Below are 5982 nucleotides of genomic sequence, written 5' to 3'. Positions count from 1 at the left end.
TTAATTCCGACCTGTGATTCATCCAACCTGGCGTTTCTCATGATGTACTCTGCATATAAATTACGTAAGCAGGGCAACAATATGCAGCCTTGTCGTACTCCTTTCCCAATTTTGAATCAATCAGTGGTTCCATGTCCGGTTCTTACTGTTGTTTCTTGACCCTCGTACAGGTTTCTCAGGAAACAGGTAAGGTGGTCTGGTACTCCCATCTCTTTAAGAATTTGCCAGAGTTTGTTGTGATCCACACAATCACAGGCTTTAGCGTAGTCAATGAAGCAGAAATAGACGCTTTTCTGGAATTCTCTTGCTTTCTCCATGATCCAGCGAATGTTGGCGATTTGATCTCTAGTTCCTCTGCCTCTTCGAAACCCAGCTTGTACTTCCGGTAGTTCTCGGTTCACATAGTGTTGAAGCCTAGCTTGTAGGATTTTGAGCATAACCTTGCTGGCATGTGAAATGAGCACAGTTGTAAGGTAGTTTGAACACTCTTTGGCATTGCCCTTCTTTGGGATTGGAATGTAAACTGACCTTTTCCAGTCTTGTGGCCACTGTTGAGTGTTCCAAATTTGTTGGCATATTGAGTGCAGCACTTTAACAGCATCATCTTTAGGATTTTAAATAGCTCAGCTGGAATACTGTCATCTCCGCTAGCTTTGTTGTTAGTCATGCTTCCTAAGGCCCACTTGACTTCACTCTCTAGGATGTCCAGCTCAAGTTCAGTGACCGCACTATCATGGCTATCAGGGACATTCAGATCTTTCCTGTATAGTTCTTCTGTGTATTCTTTCCACCTCTTCTTAATCTCATCTGCTTCTGTTAGGTCCCTGCCTTCTTTGTCCTTGATCATGCCTGTCTTTGCACAAAACGTTCCCTTGAGATCTCCGATTTTCTTGAAGAGATCTCTAGTCTTTCCCATTCTGTTGCTTTCCTCGATTTCTTTGCATTGTTCATTTAAGAAGGCCTTCTTGTCTCTCCTTGCTATTCTCTGGAACTCTGCATTCATTTGGATATATCTTCCCCTTTCTCCCTTGCTTTTCACTTCCCTTCTTTCCTCAGCTACTTGTAAAGCCTCATCAGACAGCCATTTTGCTTTCTTGCATTTCTTTTTCTTTGGGATGGATTTAGTTGCTGCCTTCTGAACAATGTTACAGACCTCTGTCCATAGTTCCTCAGGCAAATGAAAATACCCCTCTGCCTTCGTGAGGGATAGAGCTTTTTCTTGCTATAGTATTCAGGAGAGAAGAATAAATTAAGGGCACAATCCTATGCATGTTTAGACAGAAAAAAGTCCTACAATTCCCAGCCTGCAGTATAAATATGCATAGGATTGCGCCCTAAGGGAATCAAGGAACAGTGAGGAAGACGTTCCCATTGCAGCACACTCTGCCTCACTGTTCCTCCTAATTCCTAAATTGACAGAGAGGGTTTCAGAGTTTAGAATCTGCCATCTTCAATAAATATGAAATGGGATGTCCAGATGCACAAAAAGAATAAGGCTCCTGCACCTTAAATAGTGGTGTGCAAGTTTAAAGGCACAGGAGCCCTGTCCTCTTTTGCATCTGGCAACCCTAATATGAAAGTATTTCACATGCATCTCTCTTCCAAAAGCCGTAAAAATTAAGTGTTGGGTGGAAACCTCAACAACTGCTTATCATTGACTCCAGCAGGGGACAAATTAAAACTTTCATTGATATACCGTGTTCTTTTATGAACTACACCCTGGGATATTCATAACATGGTGGAGTTTGTATTTTATGTCAAAAATTTAACAAATGCCCACGATGCTCTGATATAATACCACTAACTGCTTCAAGACTTTGCTCTGTATGACATAGGTCCCAATTTGTCCTTCAGTATGTTCTCTAACCTATTCTCTTATTTCAGATAAGCAAAGATGCCATTTTACAATTGCACATGAGAAGCAGGGAATTCTTTTGGGTTATTACTTTCCCCTTGCCAGACAACTCTACTGCCTCATGCTCTCTGCAAATCACTGCATTGATTTGCATTCTGAAGGTTACCTGAGACTATCATTAAAAAAACCCTGTTAAAATGTATGTATATTATTCCAAGCGCAGCAGCAACAAGAAAAGACTTGTAATATTTGTATTTTAGAGGGAAGAGGGAGGGTGTGTTTTAAACAGCTTTCAGACTGTTTAATAAAGATAGAATGTATTCTATCTAAAAGCCTACAAGCAAGAAAAGCATGTGAAGATTAGAGGGGTAATCCTGCGTTTAATCTATCTGGTCTGTATCCAAAAGAGCCACACAACTAATTCCACAAAGGCGGAGGAAATTTGGACTCATATTTCTCAAACAGTAGCCTCTCCACTGCATAGCAAATCTATTTTGAAACTGTTGTAAGTTCCAAAAGTAGTTTGAGATATAACATGGGCATCTGCTGTTCAAAGGGGGGAAAGTCCAATTTTAGTGCACATGCCCAAACCCTTGGACACATTTAAAGCAGCTATTTGATCCCATCCCAGCCAGTGTATTCTTCTGTTTGGTGAGCTTACTGTAGGGGTGGGAAAGAAAACGTTGAACACCCCCCCGCCCCACACACACGCAGAACACAAAGAAGAGCAAAACGATAGTAGTTCGGGGCCTTACCTCTGAAGTTGCAGTGCACTCCCACCATCCATAATTTTACCCATACCCTGGGTGCAGTAATGGAGTGGGTGAAGACCAATAAACAGAGCTAGTGTGGTGTCATGGTTAGAGTGCTAGACTGGGAGATTCAGGTTCTAGTTCCCACTCAGCCATGAAGCCCACCAGGTGACTTAGGGCTAGTCACCGACTCTCAGTTAACCTACTTCACAGGGTTGTTGTGAGGATAAAATAGAGAGAAAAACCATGCAAATCACCTTGGGTTCCTTGCAAGAGGAAAAAATATATAAATATAATAAGAAATAAATAAAACAAAGGTAGTATTAGTGGGAGGCTTGTCTGCTCAGCCGAGTCATGATCAAATCTTATTTATTTTTCTATCCTGCATTTCCACCAAAAAATGGAGCTCAAGGCTGTAAACAATAATATCCGGATTAAAAACATCATAATGAAAACATAGCATAAAAACAGAACTAAAAACACAGTTCAAGAAATAAACAGCATTCAAACAGTTAAAAAAAAACCCTTCAACAACAATCAGCTTACATTCCAAAGGCCTGCCTGAATAGAAATCTATTTGCCTGATGGCAGGACAGCAGAGACAGAACCATCTTGGCCTCCCTCACCAGAGACTTCTAAAGCCTGGGGACAGCTGAGAAGGCCCTCGCTCATGTCTCCACCAAACATGCCTCTGATGGCAGCTGTACCGGGAGAAGCCCCCACCCCTTAAAATCTGGGCAGGCTTGTATGGGAGAGGGCAGGTGTCAAGAACAGTACTCTGTCAGTACTCTGACCCAGAGACCATGTCAAAAGTTTCATCTTGTTGCTCCTGATGTAACCACCTGTGAATTCATTATCTTCAGACAGGCCGAGCAGCTTGGCAGTACTCAAGACCAAAGTAAGGCCTCATTAACTGGCCCGAATGATTTCAGCTGTGTTTCTGTGAGAAAATACCTACTCCCCCTCAGGGCCTGGGAGCGGTACTGGAGCTGGGCTGGGATTGATTGCAAGAGGTCTTCCCCGAATTGCCAGGGTCTGGGAGATAAAAACAGAGATCAAGAGCTGCCTCATCGTCTCCACTTACTGGTACTAACTTGCCCCAGCCTTGCAAGTTCATGAATCCTGGCCGGTGCTCGGGCCTGCTGGGAGGCCCTTACTTCCGTAATGTATAGGATAGGATTAGTTATTGTTTTGTTTGGGTTGTTTCTAAGGTTCTCTGTGCTTTTCTGTATAACTTTTATCCCCTTTCCCCCATCTTAATAAACTACCTCTAGAGCTGTGCCTCCTTCCAGGTAAATCTCAGTACTAATTTCAGTGCTTTTTGGCGGCTGTTTTGCTACCGTCATTGGAAGGACAGATAGTGAAGCTGAAGCTCAAATATTTTGGCCACCTAATGTGAAGAGAAAAGTCACTGGAAAAGACCCTGATGCTGGGAAAGATTGAAGGCAAAAGGAGAAGGGGACGGCAGAGGATGAGATGGCTAGATAGCATCTCCGATGCAATGAATATGGACTTGAGCATGCTCCGGGAGAGAGCGCAGGACAGGAAGGCCTGGCGTGCTATGGTCCATGGGGTCACGAAGAGTCGGACATGACTGACCAACGAACAACAACAACATTTAGGCTTGGGGCTTAAAACAGAGGGTGTCAGCTTGAGCACCTTCTATTTTAGTAGTCCTACATGGCTGAGGTGGATATAAAAGGGGCGGTAGCAGCCTACTGGCTATTGATCTGTGGTGGTAGGTTTTGGATCCCACAGTTGCTGGAGGCACAGGTGGCCCTGCGTACCTCTTAGCAGCTTAGGCTGATATTCCAACTATGACCCTATCTGGACACAAACAGCCAAGTTAATTATCTATACTCTAGTAACATCTCATTTGGATTACGGCAACCCATTATATTTGGGTCTGCCTTTAAAAATGGTCGGGAAACCTCAGCTGGTCCAAAGCAGAGCAGCAAGATTGTTAACAGAGACTGGCTGTTATATTACACCAGCAGTTTGCCATCTGTGCTGGTTTTCCAGGCCCAGTTCAAACTGCCAGTATTAACCCTTAAAACCCTGAATAGCCTGGAGCCAGGTTACCTGAAGGATCATCTCCTCCCACATCTACCTAGCTGGACTCCAGGATAATCTTCTAAGATCCTTCTCTGGGTGCCACTACCAAACGAGGTCCAGTGGGTGGGTCTTTAGATTCAGTGTATGTACCCTGGTTACAGAATGCCCTCCGCAAAGGGGACTGCCTGCACCTACATCATCTTTTGGGCAGCAGAGACAATTTTTTTATCAGACTTTTCAATCTTAAATATTTAGTATTTTTAGATTGGTTGGGCTGATGTTATTCTCTGCAGAATTTTTTTTCAATGTAGTCTTAGAAAACCCAAATTGTTTATTTGCTTCAAGTAAAAAATAAAATATCACATTTTACCAAACCTTTAAGTGATTGGAGTGTTCTGTAATCAAAGAATTAGGCCACATGCATTTACTAAGCAGATGAACTTCATATTTGGGAAAGCTGCCTTCTGTATGCATGTAAAGCTCCCAAGCACACTCATCGTAGGATTTGCTGCATGTTTCACAACTTAGATCAGTTTGAATAGAAGGGCATGATATATACCATGCACTACTGCTCATACTTTTTCTGTCATGACTAATGGGACTAAATGGAGAGTTAAAATTGAAACAAATGTCGTACGATTCCAAACTTTGCTCTGCTCAGAGGTAGTATTGGTGGGACTGCACAGAGACCTCGAGGAAGAGCTTCCCTTTACAATCCTTTTCCTATTGCACATGTGTTATATTCATTAAGATGTTCAAAATTTATAACTGAAGCTATGTGGAACTGAGTCTGCTTAAATTAATCCCTCGTTACCTTTGGGTCTCCCCCTTCCTCTTTTTCCATGTATAACAGCAGATTGTTTAGAAGAAAACCTAAATCTACAACAAAAACAGCCAAACTTAATGAAACGATGGGCAAAAGCCTACCAAAAGAGAAGAGTTTTCAGGTGGCAACAGAATGCTGGGGGGGGGGGGGGTGAGCACAGATCTCTTGAGACAGGGAGTTTCAAAGGCAGGATGCTTTAGTAGAGAAGGCCCTCTCCCATACTCCCACCACCCACACCTCAGATGGGGGCACGGCATGCAGAAGAGCCTCCCCAAGGACTGGCTGGATTGTATGGGAGAAAGATCCTTTTTGTTTATGTTACCCTGTAAAGCTGTGCGCGTGTATCACAGCACACCAACAATAAATTAGTACCAAATGAGAGAAAAAGAAACAGTTCTTATTTTTACCCTAAGCCTGAACTACCGATGCATGCAAAGGAAAAATATGCACAGCATGAAGTGTAGGATGTAAGACTGATGAACAATGAGGTAGCT

Source organism: Heloderma suspectum, chromosome 1, assembly GCF_057233095.1.
Source record: "Heloderma suspectum isolate Gila_16-S chromosome 1, 16-S_ref, whole genome shotgun sequence".
In the NCBI taxonomy this organism is placed as follows: domain Eukaryota; kingdom Metazoa; phylum Chordata; class Lepidosauria; order Squamata; family Helodermatidae; genus Heloderma; species Heloderma suspectum.
Note: the sequence above shows the minus strand (reverse complement) of the source record.